The 7,641-nt window shown below is 38.1% G+C and overlaps 1 pseudogene; it reads left to right on the plus strand.

Annotated features, from left to right (window-relative positions):
• The first annotated feature begins 2,476 nt into the window (after window positions 1-2,476).
• LOC143402173 (E3 ubiquitin-protein ligase SH3RF1 pseudogene) lies at window positions 2,477-6,661 on the plus strand (annotated as a pseudogene).
• The last annotated feature ends 980 nt before the right edge of the window (window positions 6,662-7,641 follow it).

A 7,641-nucleotide genomic window follows, 5' to 3' on the forward strand; every position in this document is an offset into this window, starting at 1 on the left:
GACACTTACTATAGAAGTAATCTGATTTATTTCTATATAAAAACTCTCAAGTGAGACTATTACAAAAGTAATTTTTTTTAGAAAAGTTGCTAACATTGGCACAAATCAGTTGTAACAAGTTACTTTTTAAAAGTATTGCATATGTAATATTTCAAAAAAAATTGGGTATTGGGGAAGTAGCTCAAGAGGTATTACACTTGCCTGGCATGCATGGGTCACTGAGTTCAATCCTCAGCACCACATACAAATAAAATAAAGATGTTGTTTCAACTGAAAACTAAAAAGTAAATGTTTAAAAAACTCTCTCTCTCTCTCTCTCTCTCTCTCTCTCTCTCTTTTAAAAAAAGGAACTTGTAATTTGAGTTGGCTTTCATGTAAATTTTTCTATATTACCACGTATTTTAAGTCTTCAAAATCTTTTTTCAGATGTTCTTTTGACCTCTTATAGGATGTAAAACTTCTAAGTAACTGGGTAATTATAAATATATAGCAATAAGAAGGATAAGATGTGACTCTTGGAAATGGCTTTAGATCCTGTAGATGAATTATGTTGTTGTTAAGATAGAGTTCATTGCTTGATGTAAATAAAAAAACATCTAATATATTTTTGTTCCTAGTTGTGCTTGAGTTTTTGATCAGCCAAATCTAATGTTTGAAGGAAAGCATTCTCTAGTAGTCTTTGGTTTCCTAAATGTCTCTAAAGTTCAAAGGCATTATGCCACCATATATGATTAGATCAATTCTATTTATAGGGCCAGAGTTTTATCAATGTAAACTAAAACTCTTATCCGGTTCCAAAGGGTATGAAAGTTTAGAAACATTTTAACAAATGTAATTATGTGAGGTTACAAATATGTTTATTAGTTTGTGGTGAATATTTCACAATATGCATACCTGTATCAGAATCAAATTATCAATTGTGCATGGTGTCACACAACTGTAATCCTAGTAGCCATTTAAGAGGCTAAGGCATGAATATCACAAGTTCAAGGTCAGCCTCAGCAATTTAAGGAGACCCTGTCTTAAAAAAAAAAAAGACCACAGGCTCTTCCAGATCCATTAAGCTGTAACACCATGTCCTGCTGTCCTCTGACACCTCATGACCCTGTAGGCCTCGCTGGATTCCAAATAAAATGTCTTTTCTCTATAATTTACCAAGGATGATATTCAATTATAGCAACAGAAATCATAGTAAGTTTCAGAGAGATTACTGGTCAAGGCACACAACTAAAAAGCAACAACTCTGGGACTCAAACCAATTGTCTCCAGTTCCATACAAAATAGAACCAGTTAGCCATCAAGGAAAACACACAAAAACTAGGCTTAAGTTTCTCTTTATCTGCCAGAGCTGTTTCTGTTTGGATGTAAAAGTCACTAAATGAGAGTAGCTTGCTTGCATTTACAGCATCTTTATCAAAGTACCTACATTCAAGTGAACTTCCTGAGCCTTTTCCTCATCTGAACATGGAGGTCAATAACACTATCATCATCATCATCATCATCATCATCATTATCATCATCATCATCATCATTATCATCATATTCACTATAAAAGAGTTATTCCCATCATTTAAAGGACAAAAAGAACAGACATCAAATGCTGTTTCATTCCTTTCCACTCTCCTTTTCCTGTTTCTTATAGAAAGGAAAAAAAGTGAAGATTCTTGAAAATCATTTTACTTTGAAGGATTATAGGATTTTCAAATGGTATAGAAACTATAATAGCATATCAAATACTAATAAGATACAAAACCATACCCAGCCAAAAAAGTTAAGTCTTAGTCAATTACCTTTGAGTTTCCACTCTGTGACATGAGCATCTGGTCTTACCACTTATTTAAATGTGAGAAAGTTTTGCACCATTCACATCATCATTCCCCAGAACACCAGAGATGATTATGACAGATGCAGTACCCCATGTTCTTCCTGAATATTTCCAGAGTTCAGGAACAGCTATTTGTACACTTTCCCAAAACTTGTAATAACATTTCTTACCAAAATTCTAGTACAAAACGTTTTTTTTTTTTTTGTAACTGCAACATTCTGTTGTAGGGAATCAGTAGCACCCTATAATTAGACACTAGTTAACTTGGTATGGTTGTGAATGCCTGTTAATTCCAGTTGCTCAGGAGGCTGAGACAGTAGAATCATGAGTTCAAAGACAGCTTCAGCAAAAAGCGAGGTGCTTAGCAACTCAGTGTGACCTTGTTGCTAAATAAAATACAAACTAGGGCTGAGGATGTGGCTCAGTGTTCAAGTGCCCTTGAGTTAAATCCCTGGTACCCCACTACCACCACCAAATGAAAAGATTAATGTTTCCTTTCTGATCTGTTACCCGAGGATATGGGAATCTTCATTCCATAGAATCTACAGTGCAAAATTTACAGAGACATGTCAATTTACTTGACAAAAGAATTCACCATCATAGTACCATAAGAGTTTGAAGGAGACATCAAAAAACTCAAGGAGAGATGCTATGGGCATCCAGGAAGTCCGGAAGATGATTCCTATGAGTCCCAGCAAAATCCATGGATCAAATACAACCAGTAAACACTCTCATGACTAAAATTATGGTTACAGTGGGAAAAAACTCTCCCTTTTTGTAAACATCACTGGGTCACACCAGGGGTCCTCCAGGAGCCTCACAAATAACTCAGACCACCACAACTTGCACCTCTATGCCTTTACTGATTGACTGGTACTTATGCTAAGGCAGTTGAAAAATATTTGAATATCACTCCTAGGTATCAACAAAACTGCTTCTTAAATAATAATCTTTCTCCCCCCTAAAATTTTATACACTTTTCCCTTGAATTATTTGGCAGTGTTTTCTACCTAAAAAACACTAGCAGCTGAAAGTAAGGTCTAACTGCATGAAATGCATCTCTTCCCTAGAGGAGAATTTCACAAAATTATGTATGTACAAATTTAATTTGAAATTCATACACAGCCTGAATAAAGTTCTAAGCTGTGACACTAAATTTTTTAAACTATAGAGATATAGTATTTCCTTGTGGATGGCGCAAAACTATATGTTACAATATAAATAACCATTCATTTTATTTGGAACCATGTATTACTAATCTATTTACTCATCCCAACTAGGATAACAATTCAACCATAAAAGTTATACAGAGATCATTAATGAAAAAGAAAAATTTTGATTCTATTCCTGGAAATACTCAAGTTTATTAAATTACACAACAGTGTAGCACTTATAATGCCCCTAAAAATTATAGAGAAGACCCAAAAAGATGACCATTATTCATTCTGCTTATCCTTAAACTGGATGCATTGGTTAAAAATGGGTACTACCCACTAAGTAAGAGCTTGTCACATGGAAAATAATTAAAATTATCATATAAATTTTTGAAGGATAGTATATAAATTTGTAGACAGAAATAAAAGTCTTAATTTTCAAGAGAAAATGATTAGGTATTTGCAAATTTACAATTCACTAAAGCCATATCACGGTGCTTTCATTACCTAAAGTATGTAACAGTGCCATGAAATTTTACTTGACAAAGAACAGCTTAGAACATAAAGCCACACAGTTAAAGTTATGACAATAAATAATGATCAATAAGAAAGAGCCATGCACAAAACAATTGGTCAAAACAGGAACAGTCAGACCTCTGAAGACACAGGGAGACACACAGATGTCCAAGAAAGGATGCTTCCATGAGCACAAGAGGCAGGCACACAGATCACATTCCAATTGCATTTCTGTTTTTAAGTTAAAGATCTGATAGGGTAGCTAGGTAAAGCAGAAGGTCAACCCCAAAGGAGTCACAAGTGAAATCCATTGACTTATCTCTGCAAACAGATTTTCAATACCTGTAAGAGACACCATCTCATAGCACTTGAGCACATTAAAATACTCCATCCTAAATTGTACTTGCTCCTTTCAACTTCTCCACCGTGTTAGCCAGAATCTCCTGCAAGGTCTGAAACAAGAGGTACTTCTCAAGCCCAAAGCTCTAGATAGACAGGTCCTGGGGCACATTCTGCAAGAAAAGGGGGAGAGTTGTGAATATGTCACCAGTGTCAAGCATCCAGGCCCCATCTACCTTGGTGTCTGTCCTTTAGCTGCTTCACAGAAAGAGTGAAGGTCCTTGCTACCTCTGCACTGGCAGCTTCCCATCACCACAAGTCACTGTTGTTACTGCTCTTGTTTCATAGATTATTACACCCAGGGCAACAAGTGCTGCCATGTCTGGAGTGTGTATCCTAACACTCACTGCATTGGAGCTTTGTCTGTAGTGCCTGTGGTTCCCTACCACAGGGACTATTACTACCACCAGAGAAAAAGAAAGCAGAGAAGTTAGGTCCTTTTTCCAAAGTCACACAGACACAAAATATTCAAGCCAGGATAGAAGTTTGTACTATCCCATCTCTCATGTATTGGTTTTTACCCCACAGATCATTCAATTGATTTAAACAATAACATTTATGGTTGGGCAAGTGGGAGGCAGTGACACTTGTGTAATATGTCTGCTCATAGAGGGGGGCAGCAGAGATGAGTATCCAGAAGCCACTGTGCCTTCTTCAGAGAAAAAGGGATCAGAAGGCAAGGCTGGGGGAGAATATGCATTGGCCATGGCCACCACTATGTGACCAAGAACAAGGAAGAGGAGCCAAGATGCAAGAGAAAATTATAACATGGATGTTACATAAATCATTAAAAGAGCTGCAAACAACTATGAACATTTCTAAAGCCTTTTCTCATTAAAGTACATCAAAATGGATGAATCTGTCTCCTTGGATCTTTGGAGTGTCCTCAGTGCTTCTGGAAAAGTCTTGCCTTGTCAGCACAGGTTTGGCAAAGCATGTTTGCTGGGATCATAAGTTCTCTCAGTTTTTCCAAGTGGAGGACTCTTGTTGGCTCCTGTGATGAGCTTCTAGGAAACATCCTGCTGATCAGGCTTCTGGATGGCATCAATCACAGGCTAGCCAGTGGGGGCAGTGGAACCAATTGAAAAATGCATTAAGAATTTAGGGCAGCACTATGGCTAATTGTAGTGCAAAAGATCTGTAGAGACCCAGTGTGGGTGGCAGCCTTGGGTGCAAGGCTGGAGGCCCCAGTGAGGGGTATACCTGTTACCTTGTCCTAACGCATTACGAAACTATGAATAAAAGGAGCCTAGAGACTTTAAATTCAGCAAATGTGACATCATCATTTTTTGATGACATGTTGTTGAAAACTGGTTCCCCAGGGTAAGTCAATGGGATTCATAGCTTTTTTGCAACAAACTTAGTGCAGATTATTAAATCACTGCCTCAGCCCCCACCTCAGTACAAAGCACTATAAGACTTTGAAGTGGAAGACAAAAAAGCAGCAGGTAATGACCGCCTTCCATTTGTTAAGGATAATGTTTTGACTGTGATCCAAAGAGTGATTGTAAGCTGTGCTGAAGGAATGTTGGCATGTTATGCTCGAATTCAGGACCCCCAAAGACCACCAGAGACCCAAGATCAATGTAAGCAGCAAAGAGGTGTTTATTGCGAGCTAGCTCGGTCCTCCGCAAGCGCGCACACACAGCAACTGGTGGCGCTGAGAGGTGCCAAACCCAGGGTTTGCAGCATTTTTATACATTTTTTTGGAGAGAGCAGGGACTTCACATACATCATAGCCTCTTTTAGCAAATGATCACACACCACGAGAAAATCAAATAACAACTCTAAAACATGATTAGCACATTTACTGGCGGGAACAAGTTGTCTAGGGGTGATTGGTCAGTACAAAGTGGGTATTTGTTTGAACTGATTGGTTTAAGCCAAGAGGGGTGTACATGCTGAACTACATGGTTTCCCAACATCATAAACTACTGGGAGGGTCATCTGGCATCCCAGGTATTTCCCTGTCTCATGCTGATTGGTGGCTGCTAGGGGGCTGCTATGGGTCCCCACCTAGCCTGACTGAGTCAGGGACACCTGGCGCAGCAGATCTCTTCTGTAGATAAACAACTTAGCAGGGTGGGAATGTGCCTAGGAGCACTCTGTGGGTTTTTCCAAAGACAAAGGTCATTTCCCTTCCTTGGGACAGGCTTTGCTCTGAGGTAGAGGCTGGTTTTTCAGGCATAATAAATAAAAATATTTCTAATTTTCTACATTGAGTTTAACTTGGATGCTAAGCAGCTGACAGAATGGGATAAGCCCCCCAAGCTAGGAGTTGATGCTTGTACCTCAGCAGCAGCCCAGAGCAGCACTGCCCCCAAAACACTCCCGACACCAAAAAGAACACCAAAATTTCCCACTCCTTCACTTCCCTCACCACGGCAAAGAAGTCATTTCATGCATCCCACAACTGCCACTCCAAGGAGATCAGTGTTCCTATCCTCATCAGCTCCACCAACCCTCAGTGGCCACAAGGTTCAGAGAATTTTCTGAGCTTTCCTTCAGTGCCCCTTCTCAGATTCATGTGAGTACTTCCGTGTTCATTGTGACCCCACACCTAAGCAGCCCAGTGTCAACTGGCCCCTTATTCATTTTCCCATTGGAAGTCCCCTGTCCAGATGCCCATGGAACTATGAATCCTCGTTTTCCAGCACTTCCTTCTCCTGGCTACCACTGTCCTTTCATGTCCATCGTGCCAGGTGCTGTGCTGCTTCTGCTGGAATGGTCTCATGGCTCGTGGCAAAATCCAATGCTCACAGGTTAGAAGATTGAATATAATGAAGATATTAGTTCTCCCCAAATTTATCTACATATTTGATGCCATTCATTACAAATTCTTGAAGTCAATATTTTGGAAATGTGTATGTTAATTAACATATATTAATTCCAAAATTTAAGCAGGTATACAACATCTCAGAACCTTGGATCATAGTATGGTAAAAGTAATTAGGAAGGGATGAATTTTGAGTATTAATTATTCCTGATTTTTATATGATCTACTTAACTTTTAATAATGGTAGTATTTAACAATGATTTGCACAATTTATAAAAACTAATCCCATCAATAAATAAATGAGGGCTGACTTTAGCAAACCAATGATTCCAGGTATCCAGAGAAGTTTAGGTATCTATAATTTCCTTACCAGCGATTCTTAAGTACTAGAAGAATATTAGCCTAATTTTTTTAAAAAAAATAAAGGAAAATAAAATGAAAGAAACTTCAACCCCTGCCCCAGAATATATAATTTGATTTTCAAGAGTAAGCAAGTTTTTGAAATTATAAATAGTTCAAAATTTTTTACTACATGGCTGGCTCTCCATACATATTATTCGTAAAATCTATGGATTTAGATGTGGAGAAAACTTCATATAATATTCTGCAAGCCATTTAAGAAAAGGAGGATCATGAAGTGGTCATGGTTCCTTTAAAACAATATACATTTTGTCCAAAGTCTACTTCGCTGACCCCAAATTGTAAGTAGACCATTGAAGTTCAAATTGCAGACAAAGATGATTTATAATGAAGGTAATCTCAAAAGACTAGAAATTTGTTTATCCATTACATCTCCAAGTCCAGAACCCTTTTATCCATCAGATAAATGTTGGTTGATGAATGAAAACTAGCAAGCCTTTAGTTTTCAATATGCCTTCAGGAGAGCCTTAAAAATGTGACTATGCTGCAGTCTTGCAGGAGGTTTTCTTCTACCCATTATTCTCTAAAGTTGACACTAGCACAACTTCCTT

This window comes from Callospermophilus lateralis, chromosome 6 (assembly GCF_048772815.1).
Source record: "Callospermophilus lateralis isolate mCalLat2 chromosome 6, mCalLat2.hap1, whole genome shotgun sequence".
Classification (NCBI taxonomy): domain Eukaryota; kingdom Metazoa; phylum Chordata; class Mammalia; order Rodentia; family Sciuridae; genus Callospermophilus; species Callospermophilus lateralis.